The sequence below is a fragment of the Pleurodeles waltl genome, chromosome 1_2 (assembly GCF_031143425.1).
Source record: "Pleurodeles waltl isolate 20211129_DDA chromosome 1_2, aPleWal1.hap1.20221129, whole genome shotgun sequence".
Lineage (NCBI taxonomy): Eukaryota > Metazoa > Chordata > Amphibia > Caudata > Salamandridae > Pleurodeles > Pleurodeles waltl.
The window spans coordinates 275040195-275061757 of record NC_090437.1 but is presented as its reverse complement, the minus strand read 5'-3'; positions in this window follow the sequence as shown (position 1 = coordinate 275061757).

The window sequence follows — 21563 nt, the reverse complement described above, 5'->3', positions numbered from 1 at the left end:
CAATCAGTATTCTGCGGCGACACCTTCTGCTTCAAAAACTCAATCACCTTATAGTAGTACTTCATTACATCCTGAGATTGTGCTCCGGTAACCCTGTCCCTTGCCGGTTCTGCGGTTGGCCAATCAACACTTCTCTTGCACTCGAGCCACAAATCAGCAGGAACAATAATCTCAAACAGGGTATTCAGGTCTTCCCAGAGACACTTTGCAAGCTTCACAAACCTGTCTGTCTGCTGATACCACTCTATTGGCTTCTCCCTTAGCCTGGGAAAGTCATTTGTGAATGACAGAATGTCACCTCTAGACCATGGTACATGGACAAGAACCCCTCCAGCTGTTTCTCTCATGGGTAGCATTTTTATTGTACCGGTATCCGGTGCTGGTTTCACCTGCTGCTGCTCCGAGCAATCACTCTTTCTTTTATCTCTTTTCTTTGCCCATCTGCCTTCCCACTTTTCTAATGCTCCCCAAACTTGGCCGCTCTGCAGTATCTTTTTGAGGTGTGCCTTCATCCCAGTAGACCTCATGTGATCAAAATCCTTTGGCTCGAAGTCTAACCTGTAGCTCCTCTTCAGATGCTTAGTATTGTCTAAGTCTATGCCATATTTGTCTGCTAAGTTTGCCAACCTCTGATACACCTTGCTCACTTCTTTAGTTATTTTTGGGCACAAGTAGCTCAATTCTGCTTCAGTGTAAGACTCTAGTCTGTTCACTCCCATTCTTCCTTCAACTAGTTCAGCTGCTTCCATGCCCAACCTCACAAAATTCAGGTACTCTTCTCTTTCTGACCGCTCTGCTGTCGCAGGGGTAATCTGCTGTGAATTTAACTTGTCTAACCATTCATTCAGTTGTTGCACATTTAAACCTTGCAAAGAGAGATTCCCAGCCTGCATTACTGATGTTTGCGGCACATTTGCACTTGAGATCTGCGGATTTAGCAGTCCCAAACCTGAGTGTCTCATGCCATCTGGAGGAACCCCTATCAGACTGAAGTCTAACAGGGACCTTGACCTCTCTATCATCTGTTCCACTGGAGTCATCCCTTAAGAGCTCCCTACGAACCCTCCTCTTGTCATGTCCTGGGTCATTACTCCCTGATCACACACGCTAGGCTTGTCCTGCGCGTACAGTGGTACTGGTGGACCAACTGTGATGGGTAAGGATATGGCAGCTGGTGCCAGCTTATTTCCCACAACCTGTGGAACACTGGCTCCCATATTCTGATTCATTATTCGTGCCATAGCTAACTGCGGTCCTGTGACCGAAGTATCTGTTGCTGCGGCTGGGGCAGTAAAAGTGGAGTTGGCTCAATCTGCACTAACTTTGGTCTCGTATATGCCTGATACGGTCGCACCATCAAGCTCGTAGTTGTTTCTAACCATGGGACATCAGGGTAGAGCCTCTGAACTGGTGATGGCTGCAACTGTGTCTGCATCTCTGGAGCAGTAGACACACTGACACTATTCTGTACAGGAGCTGGTGTCGCAACTGTATTTACCTGTGCTGTATTCGCTGTTCCCTGGTTTTGTGTTGAGTTAATAGGACCTGCACTAGTACTTTGTCTATTGTCATCAATGGCATGTGGCAGTGGACATTATGTAACAACTGATTGAGGAACTCATCATCATCTGAGTCATCTGCATCTGCCCAAGACCTTTTAGTCTCCTTTTCCTTGCCAGAAACATTATCCGTTTTACAAGTGGCCTTTCTTCCATGCGTGTCGGCTTCGTGAGTTATTGCCGGGAACATCCTGACTCCATCTATTATCTCCCTTCTCCACATTCTCTGTTCACTATCCCATCTAGCCTCTGCCAGTGTCTTTTCTGCTTTCCTCATTCTCCTCTCAAATTTTTGTTGCCGTTGTTGTATGGCCATCAGTTCCCAAATGGCTAAGGCCTCAAACTGTGATGGTCTCGGAGGCAGCTTTTGCTCATTTAACTCCTTCCGTAAATTCTCTAAGATCATTATATTAAATGACCCGTTCTCTGGAACCGCTAAACTCCCATCCTTTTCTGTTAATTTGCACCATTGTTTTAGCCAAAGACATGGCGCAACTCCCTTCTCCTCCATTACGGCATAAGCCGGAGTATCCTCTGGCGGTGTAGGCTCCCCCACACTCGCGGTAATGTACATATCTCCCTTCAAAGCACTCCTTAGGGCCTTGAAAAACTTCATTTTTGCGTCTTTTATTTCGTTTATAACTGAATCAGGAAGTGACTTTAATTCCCAGAACACCCTTCGCCTACCTTCTCAACCAATTGCCTCTCATGGACGGCTGCCAATCCACGCGCGACCCTTCTCACTGATCGACCTATCCCAGCATGGCTCCAATGACGTCACACTCACACACACTGCGGCTGACAAAGTCTTGCGGCTTATCTCCCCCACTCTCGAACCGCACAAACTAATGCAATATATTGCGAGCACCAAAAACTCTTATTTGTCGGTTTACTACAGGAAGGGTAACACAACCGCTTCAGAACTTTACAGAGATTTCACTTGAAGCCTCGGCAGGCTACTCTCTCCTTCTCAGATCCCGCACTCGCAAGCAAAATTAGACCCGCAAATTCTACTCTTGACTTGTCAATGGTTTGTCCTAGTGCACTTTAGAACTCACCAAATCGCCATCGAAGTTTTCATTCACTCACTTTGACTCAAACTCGACTCGTCAACCACACCGATTGACCTATTAAATTACGCAAATTACAACATAAACCAAGTGTCTCATACACTTATCAATATACTCCGGAGTCTTAGACCACGCAGAGTCCGTACATCACCAACAACCACGTGGACAATTTTTTAGTACAAAGCGCCACACTCACATTAAGTTCGCTGACTTCCCTACTCTCATACTGCGGAGTACGCCCACTCCTACTAAAACATTACCTAGCCTACAAATCCTCACAAACTTCACAATTCACCTACGGTATGCATAAGCTGTGCAAGCGTGAACCCTACTTCACTCACACTATCACTAGAACGCCGAGAACATACCCAACTCACTTCGGCAGGCTCCGGGGTCCCGGGAAAGTCATTTGGGATTTAGGGGAACATCATCTTTCCAATTTGCATTATTGCAAAAACAACTCTAAAACAATGGTCCCTCGTCTTAGGGCCCCAAAGGGCCGGAACCGTCCTCTGCTACCAGAACTGGTAACGCATCCCGACCTAGATAATTTACTTACATGGGGACTCGTTTTAGTCCAATGAACCGTTTGACCCTGATTGGGGACTCCTTAAGACGAGATAGCTATTTTGCATTTCAGTCAATAGATCAATCACTTTATCAGTATACACAATAACTAATCAATTCGCCTTATCAATACCCTGCAATATGACTGAAACACCATGGCCTTTCAACCAATAAATGATCACGGAAAGCTAATAAAGGTTAAGATATTTATTCCCTATTAGTTACAATTCTAAGGTCATGTTTATTAGTCTCAATATCCATAAGCACATCAAAAGCATTATAAAATGGCAACTTGAAAAAGACTTTATCAAAGCAAAAATCAAGAACATCAGAACAAAGCACGATGTCAACATGAATCACCTTTAGCAGAGTATCATTAGTACAGTATTCAACAAAGCAAAGATTCAGTCATTTGTCTATTTGCACCCAATATTAGTGAATTCCTTAACTAACCTCTAATTGGCATCCGCATGTTGGGCTTCATGCAAAACAATTTAGCAACACGAATTTAGAAAACATCTATGGTCTCTGTCAAAAGAGCAGCTGGTACCTAGAAAGAAAAGGCAAACAGACAATTACAATTCATTATCTTATAGTTACCCTCTGTCATGGGTCAGCATACAGAGTCAGTCTTCGTCCTCAGGACATCAGTCGATTCGCCATCAACCAGGATAAGCAGCAAAGTCTCAGCAACATAGGGTAAGAAGGAATGCTTCCCTCATAAGGAGGAGAAGTGCGTTATCGGGCCATGAGAGGATGAGGATGGTTTAGGGTATCAGAACAACAAAGTCTTAAGGCAGGGTACCACAGCAAGAGTGTCCCTATAATGGCTCAGTAAAAGGTGCGTAATGGCTAGGTAATAGCATCAAAGTGGCGAGGAAGAATGCTGATTTCTCCTTCTGTCACGTTGTTTTATTAATCTTGTCTAACAAGTTCTTAATTTCCAATTGGACAATATTTGGCGCATCGTTATCTCTGACCAATACTTTGTTGATCACCTTACTAGAATTTTCACTTAAGGCAGTTCTCATGCAGTTTATTGGTTGCTGTGATTGACGTCTTCAGCGGGTAGAATGTCAGGTAAGAAAAGTTACACTCGTTGCTCTAGTCAGTAGTTCCATTGTCTTTACCAGTTTAGGCGACCTTGTACCTGTTGGGTATTACACTGTTGCATTCAGCAAGAATGTCTCCTAAAGCAAGTCGGGTCTCATGAGAAAGAATTTATTACGGTTACACACACATCTCTAGCTTCTGGAAAAGTACAGTTTTCACGTCCTTTAGCAAGACAGCATGCACGTTAGAAAAACACATTTAATATGAGACCAGGCAGGTAGGCCCAGACCCTTGCTAACTAAGGCCTAGTGATTAATTCAGCAAACCTTAATACAAAATTCATGGTGCTAATACAGAATCATACATGAGTACATTATTAATTCATTATTAGTTAGTTTAATTAATTATCGTGTACATTGGTGGCCACTCCCCGTGGGCACATTTCAAACGTGTGCATTAATATTTATCCACGTTTTCTATTCAGCATCATTTATACATTATTTTGCAAGCTTTTCATGTTAATATTGAATATAAAAGCTCCACTCCAACACCTCTCAAGGTATAGAAATCACCGCTGGGCCAGTTAGTTTCTCAGGGTGGTGGCCGCGCCCTGTTGGATGGAGTACCGTCCGCCAAAATCTAAATCAGGGCCTAAGTCATTAAACATGATCTCATTTCATATTGGCAATGCCAACTATCTAAAATGATGGTGCCCGGTCTGATTTTTCGGAGCCTGTGTCCACCTGCAGAAAAACGGCATACTCAAAGAATAGAAAGGCGCAAGCTGATCTGTGTGAAAGTTGCCACATACAGCCCCAGGTGTGATGGAGAGGTTCACCTGAATTATTCATACTGATTTAAAAGATGAAGCCGTCAGCTATTTACCTTCTGCCATCATAATAATATCTTGCTGTTTATTTATTCCATATTACCGCATGGTTTCCCATTTCTATGGATTGAAAATGGCAGCAATACCTTTAACCAAATGTAACGAAGCTCAAGTTATTGACCCCAGAAGGATGAATTCGAACTCGGGAAGCATAGGCCACAAAAGCAGCAAGAGCCCAGCTTGCATATCTATCTTGCAGACGTCTTTCTCTTATCGGAAAAAGCACGTGCATGAAAGTAAGTTTGCAGCGTTACACCAAAGCCCGGCGTCCCTCAAAAGGATAAATAAAGTATTCAGTCATTTCAGAGCCCTATTATTTGAATATCTTTTACAAGCCTGGATGTGACCTAGGTCAAAATGCACACCCCAACCTGGGCGACGCTGCACATTGACATTTATGCCTACAACATCTCAAATTTTCTGTATCCAAAATCTTTTATTTCTTAAGTATTTTTCCTTTCATTGAAGCTAAGGTGCTCATTAAAGAGAAAGATTTGCAAGGAATTACGATGCCACTGGGATTTCTAGATTGCAGCTTTAAATGGGTCAAGAGCTAATGGGATAAAAGTGGCTGGTTGATGGTAAATGAGGTTAAATAAAAAGTCCCGGTTATAGCTGCTCCTCGCGGTTAACTGTTTGTGCCCACAATCCACTTAATGGCTGCCGCGCTGTACTCTTAGTTCGTGATTCTTTGGTTTCCAGTAATGAAGACATTAGGCACCAGGGACAGCACAGCAAGAATGTGATTGCTTCCAAGCTGACAAGTATTGTTAGTCTTTTTCATTATTAGTGGAGCTCCACTGGATACACAGATTATAAATAGGTTGTGTGTTCCTTGCCACTGGAGCATCACAGTCCCGTCAGGACCAAACTAATGCGACATGAATGGCTTTTGTCAAGCTACTTCATGTTACTGCATGGGCCTCGATTATGAATGCCGCAGAAAACTCCTGTTTGCGCAAGTATAGCTGTTAAGATTGGCATGGACGTTTCGGAATTTTCCGCAGGTAAATATCTGCCCAAATGTACTGGGAAAAAAGGACAATAAAAATACAGAAATATGCAGATTGTAGGGCATTGGGCCTAACAAGCCATACGTTACTTTCCATTTCAGGGAGGGAACTCATAATTGGAGTTATTACGCATATCCCATACATACAATCCAGGAGTCTTGCTAGGGCTTTAAGTGGGCCACGTCGTCTCGGTCTCTGACGTGGTGATAATTATCCCGGTCGGGCGCTATATTAATGGCCTTAACTGTAATGGCAAAAACACTGATCGATTTCTGAACAATGAATTTGAAAAAACTTTAGGGTAATCCATATCAACAATGTAGTCCATGTTTATTTTTCACATGCTTTTTTAATTTTGCTTTCTCGAGAGTATTAGCTATTTCCAGGATGTTGTGTTTCTGTATTTTGACTTGTGGCATATTACTCTAGTATACTGCATACTTTCAAATGAGTCACCTCCAGGTGTTTGTAATGGGCTATGACTAAGATAATGGAGTTGAGGCTGAAGGCAGCATGAGTGTCACACTGTACCTGTCAGTAGGGTGACCACCTGGCATTGAGGCAAATTCTGGACAAGACTGTAAAAAATTCAGGGCAAAGGGTCAAAATTCAGGGCAAAAATTCATGAACAAACGTCAGTTTTACAGACACACCCAAGAGAGGCCATTCCCTACTATGTTATCAGTGCATTTTTTACTCTTTTTTAACATAGCACAATTTTTTTACTGTGGTCTTTTTGTGATTGGTTCCTGGTATGATACATTCAGGTGTCACATTACATCCTTGCTCTGTAGTAAACTAATGCCCTTCAGCACTGTGTCAAGGCCATCACCCCTACACAAATCTACCCAATCTTTCTTGAAGAGAAAGTAACAGCAACATTTTTATTGTTTCTTAACAATTTAAAACCCCTGGCAAACAGTTTGGGAAACATTAAGGTAATTAACGCTATAATAGTTTAAACAAATTGAACCAAAAAAATCTGGCTTACCCCAACCGCCCTTGGACCTTCAACCTAAAAAAAAATAATGAGGCAGGGAAGATGTTGTGGGCAACAGTCTCACACCTAGTGTCAAGATGTGAGGTACCCACAACTTGTCTGTAGTCTCACAGCACTAGATTGTATGTCTGGGACTCTACATTTATCTCAGAAGTGGGATCCCAGACTACCAACCAAAGAAAATAAAAGAGGAGGATGAAATCGAGATCAAATGGGACATCCATGGCAACTGATTCAAAGGGTTGTTGCTAAGAACTCGATATATAAGTAAAAGAACAGGTTGGGACAATTCCTAAAATCAGACAAGATGGGTCCACCAAAACTATCGGAAGGTATTGCATACCTGGGGAGTTGTCTCTGCAGACAAGAGAGAAACAGGAGAGGCACTGTCAAGTGATTGAACAAGCAGCACTCACCCACCTTGGCAAACTCTTCTGGTGCAATGGTCCGCTGTTCGTGCTTGTGAAGGATGAGCAAGGGCCAGACCCCTTGCATAGTTGTGCAAGGCAATTGACTGCTTTGGCCATGTCTTAAAATGTTTTTTCAATTGAGCAAAAGCTAAACTAGTGATCTGGGTTATCCCCAAGTGTCAAGTACACATAGAATCTTCAAAATATTTGGGATGTAAATTGCACAAACAAAATATAAACATCAAATGTAATTAGTGTTTATTTAACATACAGCACTGTTTTCCCCCTTATATACAATTAGGCCTCTGATTGAGCAGGGAACCAGTTACCTTTCGATACCTAGTGATTAATATCTACCATTCCCCCACTGATTTGCAGGATGGAAATCTTGGTAGAGCGTCACAGTCCCTCTGAGCCCAGTTTGCCTTTTGGTCTTCTCTTCTGCTTTCTGTAGTGGGCCATGTGGCACTAGTGAAAATGGTGTGCTACCCTGATGAAAGCCTTATTTTGCAAACCTTACCCTCCTCATCCTTCATTCCTTCTTCAGACAAGCCAAACATCTGATTTGGTCGTTGGGGTGCTGTGGGGTAGCTCTTTCCACTTTAAAACTACCCGTGACTGTGGGTGAATTAGGCATTCTGGGCTTAGAACACTATTATTCAGCTGCACAGGTCCAATGGGTGACTCGCTGGCTTTATGCCCACCCCCTGCATGTGGTCAGGTTTATCCATAAAAGCCTTTTAGGAGGGCCTACTGCAGTGCTCATTGTTTCCCACTGACCATTCTAAGGATCACCATCTGGGGTTATCATGCACAGCTTTCTCTTGCCTTGCTAGAACCTGTAAACTCACTGGCACAAAGAAACCCTGTGCTCATGCACCACCTCTGCTAAGCCTTCCCACTCACACTGGACGGGTTTGCGCAGAGCAACTTCATCAGTGGCATGCTGCAGGTGTCTTAAAATTGGAGAATTTGTTTCTGGACAGTGAGCTACTAAATTTTCCAACCCTTGTGGCAGACTACCAGCTTCACCCCGGTCAACTCCTTACTCACAACCATCTTAAACAATCATTAAATGCCCTATTTTATGTCTGCCACCTAGCACTAACCCTACATGAGGTGTGCCAGAAGCTATACACCATAGGGACTGGTGGCAAATTGATAAGATGGGTGTACAGACCTTTCCTGCAACATGGACACCACTCCAGGTCATCTCATCATACTACCTGGGTGATTGATGTGGCCAAACCTCTGCAAGATATGGACTGGACTAAATGACTGGACATTCCCTGCAAAGTATCCCACGGCTGTCACTTTAAGTACATTCATATATCTTCCTTGGTAATGCATTCCACCCTTTGCTAGCCATTAGCTTTGTGGTTTGCAATTCACATTTCGTTGCTTTCAGTTTGCTGGCTTTATTTGTTTTATGCTATCCAGCTTGAGTTTGTCCCTTCCCTTGCCCAAATCTTATTTACAGTATCCTTCTGAGTGCTCCCTTTCTGTAAACAGGCCTGTAACTCTTGTTCTTATCTCATCACATTTGCTGTGCACTCAAAGAGCAAGGTCAAATGTCAGGCTCTGTCTTCGGTGGGAACTTAGGGCCTGATTCTAACTTTGGAGGACAGTGTTAAACCGTCCCAAAAGTGGCGGATATACCACCTACCGTATTACGAGTCCATTATATCCTATGGAACTCGTAATACGGTAGGTGGTATATCCGCCACTTTTGGGACGGTTTAACACCGTCCTCCAAAGTTAGAATCAGGCCCTTAGTGTTTAATTTTCTTTCTCCAACTTTAAAGTAAGAGGATTTATGCAACAATGTTGCTGGATACTGGGGGTAGGAAAAAGTTTTTTCTATCAAATGACAACATTTGAATAAACTCCAGAATATATCAGAATTAGGAGTACAAATGAAGCACATTTTTGTTAATTTTGAACTGTGGTGGAAACAAATACCTTCATATGATTAAAATAAATCATTAAATTAGGTGATGCAATTGCCACACATCAACATCTATGCACCAATGCACTCTATTCCACTGCACTTTATAATGCTCTACTCTGCACAACTCCACTTTACACCACTGCACTTTTTAGCACTACACTCTACTCTGCACTGCACTACTCTACATTGCTGCACTCTGCACGCTCTACACCACTGCATTCTATGCCACTAGAGTCTACTCTACACTCTATGCCACTGCACCACTCTTCACTACAGCACTCTATTGTATGCCACTCTACTCCACTGCACTCTGTGGCACTTTACTCTGCCCCACGCCACTCCCCTCTAAACCACTGCACTCTATGGCAATGCACTCTAAACAACTGCACTGTACCCTACTGCACTCTACTCTACACCACAGTACTCTGCGCTACTGCTCCTGTGCCACTCTGCTCCACTCTACAGCACTATGCCACTAACTTTTAGCCATGATGAACAGCAGCCTCTCTGGTGTGTAACATGGCTGAAACACATTGGCAAAGGCAACAACTCTTGCTTAAACAAGAAATATTGGCTTTGCCAATGTTTATTAGTACTATGAGGTACCAAGGTCCCTGAAAGAACTGTGAATGCGTAAGTCCTTATTTTAAATATGCATTACACACATCATAATATAGAATGCTACAACATGTGCAAATACATTTTGGTTAAATAAAAAAGTCCTTCTAAAATACAGATTTGAATAACATACAGTTTATACCTAGTGCTAATGTTTTTATAACAGTCCATTAAAACACACACTCCACAGCTCAACTTGGAACACCCTTAGAGTACATCTCTAAAAGAAAATATCTTTGTCATCAGGAAGCTTCAAGTGACTCCGTTTATTAAAGTCAATGCAGGTTTCCAAGCCCCTGCGCATTTGCAGATTTACCAGTTGCGCACATTTGCATTTCTTTAGGGAAGGAGACACCCTGCAGAGAAGGTCTGTTTCTCATCTGTCTGCCCCTCCCTCCTTCAGAGCACAGTAGATTCTCTGCCTTTCCATCCAGCTGGGGAAACTGATCTGCCCTTATTAAATTTTTTCCTTTAGTTGAAAGGCTAAAATTATGGACAAATGCTGTCCATTAAGCCTTTCATCACAGACAATGGACAGCAGGGCTAAATTACGAACAGTTTGTGAAAATTACGGACGGGTGGTCACCCTACCTGTCAGTGGGTCAAAAAGGTATTCAGAATTCGTGGTCATCTGCAGAGTGCACAGAGCAATGGTCACCTATTCCAATTTCAATTGTGATTCTGTGCAAATATGTGTGAAGGAGGTACACAGATTTCATAATATGGAGAAGGCGAAAGTAAAGGAAAATGCAGTACTTACAGATGAGTTGGTGTGTTGTGTCCTTGGGGGTAGTGAAGAGGAGGAGGTGAGAGGAAGTGCATTCAGGAGACAGTGAAAAGAGGAGGTGAAAAGAAAACAGATAAAGTGTAAGATATGCTGATGGAAGATATGGGGAGAAAAAATGCCACACATGTCAAACATAGAGTGAAAATAAAAGGAGCGATTTAGACACTCTAAAAACCACTACCCCTTCCACAGGCCTCAGTCATGTTTAATTCACAGTTTCACAATTTAAACATTTTCAATATTAATCATTTACAACAAAATCATTTTTGTTACTGATTTATCTTAAACATCTAAAAACCTTTGACAAATTTAGTAGTCCTGGCTGGTTTTAGACTTATGGCAGTTGTTGTGTTAAATGCCTGGAAGCAATAACCAAAAGCTCAGAGAAGAACCAAAATATCAGATGTTTGGCTATCTGAGAGAATCATAGAAATGAGGTCTACACATTTAAGCAATGTCCCTAATTACATGGGTTACACCCATTTTAGAGACCACCACTTTTTTGTACCACTGAAAGCCCTGGGTATTCAATGTGATAAATAACCAAATACAGTATAACTCATAATTGATCCCTCTGCCTATCCAACTATATTAAAAGCTATAAGCTTGGGTAGTATTCTTAATGGGTCAGTGATTTCAGGCACAAAAGAGGGATTGTGCTCAAATCATGATTACGGGTTGTGAGAATTACTACCTAGACCCTGCAATTTTCCAATGCACAAAATTTGCCATATGAAATAAGGCCTAATTTGTTACCTGTATTTGTTACTTGTATTTGCCTGTCAGGTTTTAAAGCACCAAAATGCCAAACTAGTTAGAACGAGAGCCTTTATATGCATGAAAATATATCAGTATAATTTTTCTGATTTGGCTGGTAACAAAGAGGGTCTGCATATCCTCAGACAGCACCTTGGGCAAAACTAGGGGGCAGATTTAAGGCAAGTGGAGCTTGAGACTCAACTTCAGCTGAGTCCCACCAAAAAAGTAAAAATAAAGACAAGGGGCCAGGGTAGAGTCACCCTGGCCCCTTAGCTCCTGTGAGGGGTCCCAGAGGGGCCACCCAGATTAAAAGAAATATAGTTTTTAAAAAATGTATTACTTCAAATATGCAACCAAGTTGAACTTGACAAAGACCATCCGGTCGAAACACGTTGTTCTGTTCTTTTTTGTTTCAAATAAAACTCAAGAATTATTTTCACCCTGGTGGAGTGCACGGCTAAACTTTTGATGCAATATATATATATATATATATATATATATGTCTGTGTGTGTGTGTTTGTGCGTATATATATATATATATATATATATATATATATATATATATATATATATCAACGGATTTGTCCACGGAATTGTCCATAGGTGACATTGGAGGTTTAGCCACCCTTAGAGAATTGGAAGTAGGGGAAAGATTGTGGGATACTGAAATTGACTTGTTGAAAGGACTGGGTTAGGAGACAGGGGATGTAAGTGACAGTAAATTTAAGCCAAAATCAAAATGTAATCCTACTACTCCCCATGATAACATTGATTCCTTTCACAAGGCGGTGGTCTTTGATTTGATTAAACTGTCGAAGAACAGCAAGGACACATTTGCTAGTAATTTAACACTGGGCCAACATAGAGCATTAATTACATTAAATAAGGCTACCTCTTTTGTAATTAAACCAGCTAACAAAGGTGGAAATGTAGTGCTATGGGATCTGAAGGAATACCAAGAAGAAGAAGCGAAGAGACAGTTGCTGTTGGAGAGTTACAACTGTGGGCTTCTCACAGATGATGAGTTACAGCTCTTGACAGTTAAGAAACCAGTGGCGCCTTGCTTTTATATGCTGCCAAAAATTCATAAGGACAGTAAGAGCCCTCCTGGTAGACCGATAGTATCGGCAAAAGTTAGCTTATTAGAGAACACTTCAATATATCTTGATTACTTTCTGTGTCCCTATGTAGTTGGCCTGGTATCATATTGTAGTGATAGCACAGATTTTATTACTAAGATACAAAACATCCCTTGTGTGGTGTCTTTAGCGAGCGACTCTGACAGCGGAGTCAATTGCAAGGGAGATAGAATCTGGTGACGGGAGGATTCGGGAAACGGACCGTTAGAAGATGTGATGGCGGTGATGGATGAGGAGTTTACGAATAAACTCACCTGAGGATCATGCTTTTCCTGCATTATTAATCTTGGATTAATCAACTTTACATTGTCGACGGGTGCGGGATAAATACACGCCTCAACATAGCTATGAGCCCCTTTTGCTGTCCCGAGGAAAGATATTTATAATGACAGAACTTACGGAGGCTGATGACGGCGGGGGGTTTCTGCTGTTGACCCCGTCCTTGGCAACAGGATCATTTTCATGGAGCTGGAGTGGTGATTGCATTGATTCATATGAAGTTTATTCAGTGGCTTCAAGGAGTCTTGTGACGGCTGGTGTCTGCTGTTGACGGCGTCCTTGCGAACAATATTGTTTTCGAGATCGGCGGTGTCACGAAGGTGGAACGGTGATTTCAGTGGTTTCCCTCGAAGTTATTTACCGTTTGTTGACTCTGTGAGAGCACTTCCGTTTATTTTTTTTGAGGGGCGTGTCTTTGTGGTTTACTCAAAATGTAAAGGGATTTACAGACTTAAAGGGGCAGGCTTGTACAACACTATGCTGGTTTTTTTTTTGGAGGTATAAAAAAAAGAACAAACAGGTGTGCATGGAAGTTCTGACACTAATGGACTATTAGTGTCAAGGAAAGGTGTTGTCTACAGGTGCGGGGTGGCATATTTGAAAACGGTGACGTCTGGATGAACAATTGTGCACCTTATGTATATTTTTTATTTTTCTTGGGAACTTTTTATTCACAAAAAGGGTCTCTGCAGTGTTGAATGAGTAGGGACGTAAATTTTATTGGGAGCACTGAAAGAAATACGGTGACGGGCACACCTTACCTGCCTGTTAAGGTGAACTACAAGGATATACTGTGACAGGCACACCTCTAGGACACGGTGATAAGCACACCTTGCCTGTCTGAAATGGAGAACTAGAGGAATACACAGTGACAGGCACACCTCTGAAGTTTTTTATTTGTTTTGAATACGTTTGTTGTGTTGATGAGTTTCTAGTTGTGAGAAATTGGGGGTAGTTTAGTGTACTTTAAGTAGTTGTTTAATTTATACAAATTTGAGCAAATATGCAGAATGTGACACCTCCACCATTTTTTTTAAGTAGTCCTGGAGAACCAATTTATCCGTGGACTAAATGGAAAAATATGTTTATTCATTATGCAAGAGTTTGCGGACCAACTCTAAGTGCTGAAAGGAAGCATGCATTACTTATACATTGTCTGGGTGGTGAAGGGAAAGAGGTATTAGAGAGCTTACCAGATCTGAGTAGTGAAGAGGCAAGGAATTTAAATGAATATGAAATATATGTAATGAAGTTCGATAAACACTACTTACCAAGGGTAAGCACGATTATGGAAAGATATTAATTTGGAAAGCGAGAGCAAGGAAAGGATGAATCTGTGGAGGAGTATATAACAAGCTTGAGGAAATTGACGGCTTCATGTAAATTTGGAACGTTGATGCATGAGAGGATTAGAGATCAATTTGTGTTGAAGTGCAGCAGTGATGAAATTAGGGAAGAGTTGTGGTTGAAGGATGAACCACCTTTGGAGGAGGTCATTATTGTAGTAAAAAGGGTGGAACAGAAGTTGAAATGTGTCATGGAGTTGAGTGAAGTAAAGAAAATAGTACCGGGTAAAAACACAAAAATCGAGGAAGTAGTGTGTGAAGTGAGAAACAAGGAGGCTGTGGGTGAGGAAAAAAAAGAAGAGTTGCTGAAATTTAAAGGTGAATGTTTTAGATGTGGTAAGAGTGGTCATAAAGCGAATGCAAGTAATTGTCCAGCGTTGAATGTAATTTGCAATGGCTGTAGGAAGAAAGGACATTTTTATAAGTGTTGTCTCACTAGAAAGAAGAACAATTATTACAGTAACTCTATGAAAAAAGTCAAGGAGGTTTTACAAGAAATTGTTTTTTAAGTTGAGGCACAAGTAAATTGCAGTGAACATCCTAGTGAGGTTGTTATATTAGATGGTGTTAGTATATTGATGCGTTTTGATTCATGTTCACAGTTGACAATAATTTCAAAACAGATGTTTGATACTTTGGATGCAAAGGAAAAAAAGTTAAGGAAAATGGATGTATGTCCTGAAGGTTATGGTGGACAACCTATAAAGATGCTAGGGTACTTTGAAGGTCATTTAGAGTTAAAAGGAAGGCACATTGTGGGGAAAATCCACAAGGGGTGAAAATCTTCTGAGTTGGACACATCAAAAGTTATTGGATGTTATACCACAGGTTCAAGTGCAGAAAACAGATGATGATGAGAGGGAATGGGTACGTGAGTTTCCAGATGTTTTCTCAGAAAGTTTGGGTTGTCTTAAAGGTTACAAACATAGAATTAGGTTGAAGAAGGACGCTATTCCTGTAGTGGCAAGGATGAGGAAAATTCCATTAGCATTACAAGAGCCAGTGGTGGTAGAGCTCAGGAGATTAGAAAAATTGGGTGTAATTGAAGAGGTTGAAGCTACAGAATGGTTGGCTCCTAAAGTGGTGGCAAAGAAGGGTGATAGTGAAATTAGGTTATGTGTGGACCTTAAACAAAGAGATAGTTGTGGACAAATTTCCTCTTCCGAATAATGAAGAAATAGTGTCCATGATATGTGGAGCAAAGTATTTTTCCACTTTAGATTTAGCATCAGCATATCACCAGGTGGAGTTGGAAGAAAGTTCACAAGAACTGACAGCATTTATTACACCTTTTGGTACATATAAGTTCAAAAGGATGCCTTTTCAGCTTGTTACAGCGGCTTCAGTATTTCAGCGCATTATGAACAGGGTATTGAAAGACTTGAAGGGAGTGAAGTGTTATCAGGATGCTGTGTTGATATTTCAACGTGTGAAATTGGTTTTGGAATGTCTAAATCAGGCAGGACTTACTCTTAAAAGGAGAAAATGTAGTTTTGGTTTGTCTGAGGTCAAATACTTGGGACATTTGATTTCAGGTGATGGTGTGAAACCTAAACATGACCTGGTCATGACGATTAAGAAGTTGGTCTCTCTTCAAACAAAAGAGGAGGTTAGTTCTTTTCTGGGTGTGGTTGAATATTATGGGAGGTACATAAATAATTTGGCAGAAAAGTCAGTAAACATGAGAACTTTGTTAAAAAAAGGGAGAGAATTTAAGTGGAATTCTGTGTGTGAGGAAGAGTTTTTGAGAATAAAAGAAGAATTAGAGAGTGCACCCTGTCTACAAGCTTTTAAACCAGGCAGACAAACATTTATTGTCACTGATGCAAGTGCGAAAGGTTTGAGTGCAGTTCTTATGCAGGAAGATAAAGTAAAAAAGTAAATGATTGCTTGTGCATCTAAATCTTTGAGTGGAGCTGAGAAAAATTACTCAGTAATTGAAAGAGAGTCTTTAGCTATTTTCTGGGCTCTTAAAAAATGTAAACATTTTGTTTTGGGGCACAGATTTTGTGGTATTGTCAGATCGTAAACCACTTGTTGAGGTGTTTGGTAGCAAGGGTTTGAATTGCATTTCTGCAAGAACAAGATGGTGGATCATTGGTTTATAAGAGTTCAAGTTCAAGGTAGAATATTTACAAGGGGCATTGAATGTAAGTGCGGATTGTCTGTCGAGATTAGTCGATGTTAATGTGTCGGAAGAAGAACAAGAGAATGCAGTAGCATTGGAGGAAAATGTTTGTGAGATTAACAGTGATGTGTGTGAAATTACTTGTGGAGCTATAACGGAGCAAGAGTGAAAAGATGCACTGAAGGATGATACGGAGTTGTGTAAGGTTTGTGAAGCTTTGGAAAATGGGAGATTTGGTGGTTTAGAAAAGGTTGGGGTTTGATGAAAGAAGAGTTGGCTGTGGATAAATCTATGTTATTGAGGGGTACGAGATTGATTTCACTGAATGTTTTGAGAAGGAAGATTGTGAATCAAGCACATGAAGGTCATCTTGGTATTGTGAAAATGAAAGAGAACATAAGAGACAATTTTTGGTGGCCAGGGATAGATTTGGAGGTACACCGTATGGTTAGAGAGTGTGTACCATGTCCTCAGAGTGTCAAAATATTGAAAACTCAGAATGTACTTATGTGTTGTAGAAAATTACCGGACAAACCTTGGGATGAGGTGGCAATTGATATAGTTGGTCCGTTGCAAAATGAACATTCAACACCATATTTGATTGTGTTATTGGATTTGTATTCCAGATTTGTAGAAGTTAAGAATGTGAGTGATATTTCTTCTCTCAGTGTGATCAATTTTCTGGAGGACATTTTTAGGAAAGAAGGTTTTCCTAAATCAATTTTATCTGATAATGGACCTCAATTTTGATCAAAGGAATTTGGGAAATTTCTGGAATATTGTGGTATTATTCACAAAAGATCAGCAGTTTATCATCCAGAGACTAATGGCGCTGTAGAAACGTTTAACGGGTATATTAAGGAGAGCATACAACTTGCAAGGGTAAATGGTATAAATTGGCAAAAGGAACTTCTGAGGAGAATCACTGCTTATCTTTTTTTTCCACATGCGACATCTGGAAAATCTCAGTTTGAACTGTTCAGAATGAGAATACCCAATACCAACCTGTGTCTAGGATGGATGGACTGGATTATTAATAATTGCAATTTGTATAAAACAGATTGGAGAGAAGGGAGGAAAGACTTATGCTTAAAAGAAAACAAGAGTTTGATGTAAGAAAGAAAGTGTGTAAGGTGAATATTAAAGTGGGGGATGTGGTGAAAATAAAGGCTCCATTTGGTTGTGCTGATGAGTCAAAATACACTAGACCTTTAAAGTTTACCAAGATATTTAAGAATGCGATCAAAACTTCAGATGGAAAGATTTGGAATATGAACAGGGTTGTTCATCTTAAAGACTTTTTGGAGGAAAATGTGGTAGTTTCAGAAGATAATGGAAATGTAGGAGGTAAACCAATGACAGGATCTAAATGTTGTATTGAGGGCTATGAGAAAAGAGTAATTGATGAAGGAAGAAAAAGTAGAAAGAAGAGATTTAGTCCTGGTTATTTCAAAGATTATGGGGGTCATTCCAACCCTGGCGGTCGGTGTAAAAGCGGCGGCCAACCCGCCAACAGGCAGGCGGTGTAAAAAATGGAATTCTGACCCTGGCGGAAACCGCCAACAGAGACCGCCACTTTAACACTCCGACCGCCACGGCGGGACAAACAAACAGCGCGGCGGTCACCGCCAACAGACAGGCGGGAGACAATGTACCGCCCACCCTATCACAACCCACCAATCCGCCACCTTTTCCGGGGCGGTAGCCCCGCCGATAAAAACACGGCGGAAACAGCCATTACGAACGGAAAACGTTCACCTCTACACACTCCACGAGGAATCTGGACAGCATGGAACCCGAACTACACATCCTACCAGCTATTGTCTTCCTGCTCCTCTACCAGGAGCACGAACGCCGGCGCAGAAGACAACAGTGAGTACTGCACCTACGACACAGGGGAGGGGGGAGGCAAAAAATGACGGGGACACACATACGCGACACACCCACCCTCACCCTCACCCACAACTACATACACATCAATGCAGAGCAACAACTCAGAGTGACACCCCCAAACCCCCCAGAAGAATGCAAAGACAAAATTAAATTATCATGAAATTAGTAGTATATTGTACGGCTAAGGAAAATACTATTGCCGTTACAATATGAAGGCTTCAGTTGAATGTTAACTTACACTCTGTACAAAATACCCGACACAGGGTGAAAGCTCAGTGTTAAACATTGTAGAATCCAATTCATTCATTATCAAAACATATTTTCTGTGAGTGCCCTGAATCTATGGCTCAATGCACTTAGTGCACACTCTTTATTCCAAAAACAATCTACTATGCATTTAACTCTATTTAGGATACCCACTGTAAGCTCTGAAGTTAGAATATACACCAACCCCATGCGTGAAAAGCATCTAGATCTTAACTTAAAACTATCTCAGTAGAAAGTTATGAACTCAACAATATTTGAAAAATACAATCAGCATAGGTCTAATATCAAGAACTATTACTTTCTTTTTAGCATTTTATGAATCCGAATTACTAGTACTGGCACAATAAACAAATATATGAACTTGTTTTAAAATATACTATTTTATTTTAATATTAGTAATAGTCACAGGCTGCATGATTAAATTATAATATAGCTTTACTTACTTGAAAATAAAGCTCTGTCTTGAAGGTAGCTGAATACACCTATCACTTTTAATCCAAATGATCTCTGCTGAGCACAAGTCAAAGAGATTACACTTGCTTTACCTCCAAACTCTAAAGGGCAATCTCAGGTGTCTGAGGTTATGCAACACATATAAGTATACAAAACCTCAAGCCTTCCAGCCAGTCAAATTGAAGCTTGTTTTTAAATTTTGAAGCGGGAAAGTCAACTATTGATTGACTCTAATACAATCTCACTCTTGGGCCCATATTTATACTATTTTAGTGCCGCATTTGCATCATTTTTTGATGCAAAATCGGTGCAACTTACAAAATACAATTATATTTTGTAACTTTGCGATGCTTTTGCATCAAAAAATGACACAAATGCTGCTAAAAAAAAGTATAAATATGGGCCTTGGACTTTTCACAGAAGAAATGTATCTGTTTCAAAGTACATGTACTACATTCCCCATGATCCCCTGTAATAGCTTGTGTAACTTTTTGTCTTTCCTTTATAATTCATCTTGACTGCCCGTGCTTTACTTCTATCGCTTTATGGTTGATATAACCAGGTAATGGCACTGGTACTGTCGTATATAAATTCTTTTCTCTCCCTGTACAATCTGACTCATGAGACTCACGCAAGACCAAAAGAAAGACAGTGTCACCGGTCAAGTTCCATGCGACTCTCGCAAGAGTCTTACAGGATTGAAGGAAGTCCTCCTAATGAAGCTTCACCTGCTCAAGCTTGTCAATGACTCCTGTGGACTTGCAGGAATCTCTTGTTCCTGTGAGAGTATGAAGGCTCAAAGGAAAAACAGGCATCTTGAGCATCCACAGGCCTCCATTTTTAAATGTGCGCTCTCGCGAGCCCAACCTCCAATAATTTTTGACCCGTAATTGTTCAAAAACTACAGAACGGATTTACACCAAATGACAAAAAGCACAATTTACAGGCCAAGATCTAGCTGCCTGCTGAATGTGGTGTAATTCCATGCAGCAGTTTTTGCTGTAGCTTTGTCTAAAGAAGTCTACTGAAAATGCATGGGGATTTTACCTTTTAGGGTAATTCATCAACCAGGGACTGAGAAAGAGGGGTATCACAAAATTATTTTTCCCCATGCAATGTCTATGTGGATTTTTCATTTTTGAACACAACTACAGCCTGAACCACTGAATGGATTTGCACTAAATTTTGCAGAAAGCTAGACCTTTGTGGTCCAGACAGGTCACTTTTTATTATTTGGAGTAAATCTGTTCAGTAGTTTTGGAGTTATTAAAGAAATAAAAATATAGATATCTAGGGACGCGGATCCTTCCGGGAATCCGTGGATCTGGGCAAAAAGGAAGGCCCTGATTGGCTGACTGCAACCTGAAAGGAAAGTTGCGTCTCCCATTTTGTTTCTTGGCTAGTCCCCAGAAAGAAAATATAAATGAAAACACACCTAAGCGGTCAGGATAGAGGAATCTTTGCCTCATAGAAAAAATGGAGAGGTCTCCAAGGGATCTCTCATGGGCAAAAAATTGGCCTTTTCTTTTTTATTGGCTGATCTGTGGATCCACACGCTGAGACCTCTCTCTTGGATGACCGGTGTGCAGTATGCTCTGTCCAGGGACTGTCCTCCCTGCTAACACCTCTCTCTCTGATAACGGGTGCGCACAGTAGGCTGTAGGAAGAGACTACATTCTATTCACAACTCTTACAAAGTCAATGGATGTAAATAGTGCACTCTGACAAACACAATCGCACAGTCCAACCCACGGGGTAAAACCGCAATGCTTCTGCCGATCCAAAGGCCAAGGGAACAAAAGAAAAACTCACACACTCACACACTATACTCCCACCGTGCACAGCTGAAGGCCGTGTGCAATGTGGGGTTGAATGCATGCAGGAGAGTTTAACGCAGGGCCTGGCTCTAGGCCTGGCCCTGCGACCAACCCCCACTGTGCACGACCAAAGTCCCTGTGCAGCGGTGGTTGTATTAACGTATGGTAATTAAATGTTGCTTTACATAAAAAATACATAGAAATTCACTGACAAAAAAACAAAGGTTACAGGGACGTTATAGTTAGGTTCATGTTTTACCCACACACAACCATAGAAATGTATACATATAATGATACTTATCTGAAGAAACAATAACTTGTGCCATTAAGTAACTTTAAGCCATGAGTTATGGGGGCAGATTTAGGAGTCTCTTGTGCCATAATATCGCCACATTAGCGTCATTTTGTTTACTCTAATGTGGCAATATTATGGTAAAAACACCACGCCACATTTATAAAGTGGCGCAATGCATGCATTGCACTACTTTGTAACCCCTTTTGCCATATTATGCCTGTCACAGGCATAATTTATGCAAGGAGGGCGTTCCCCCATTATGTGGGCAGG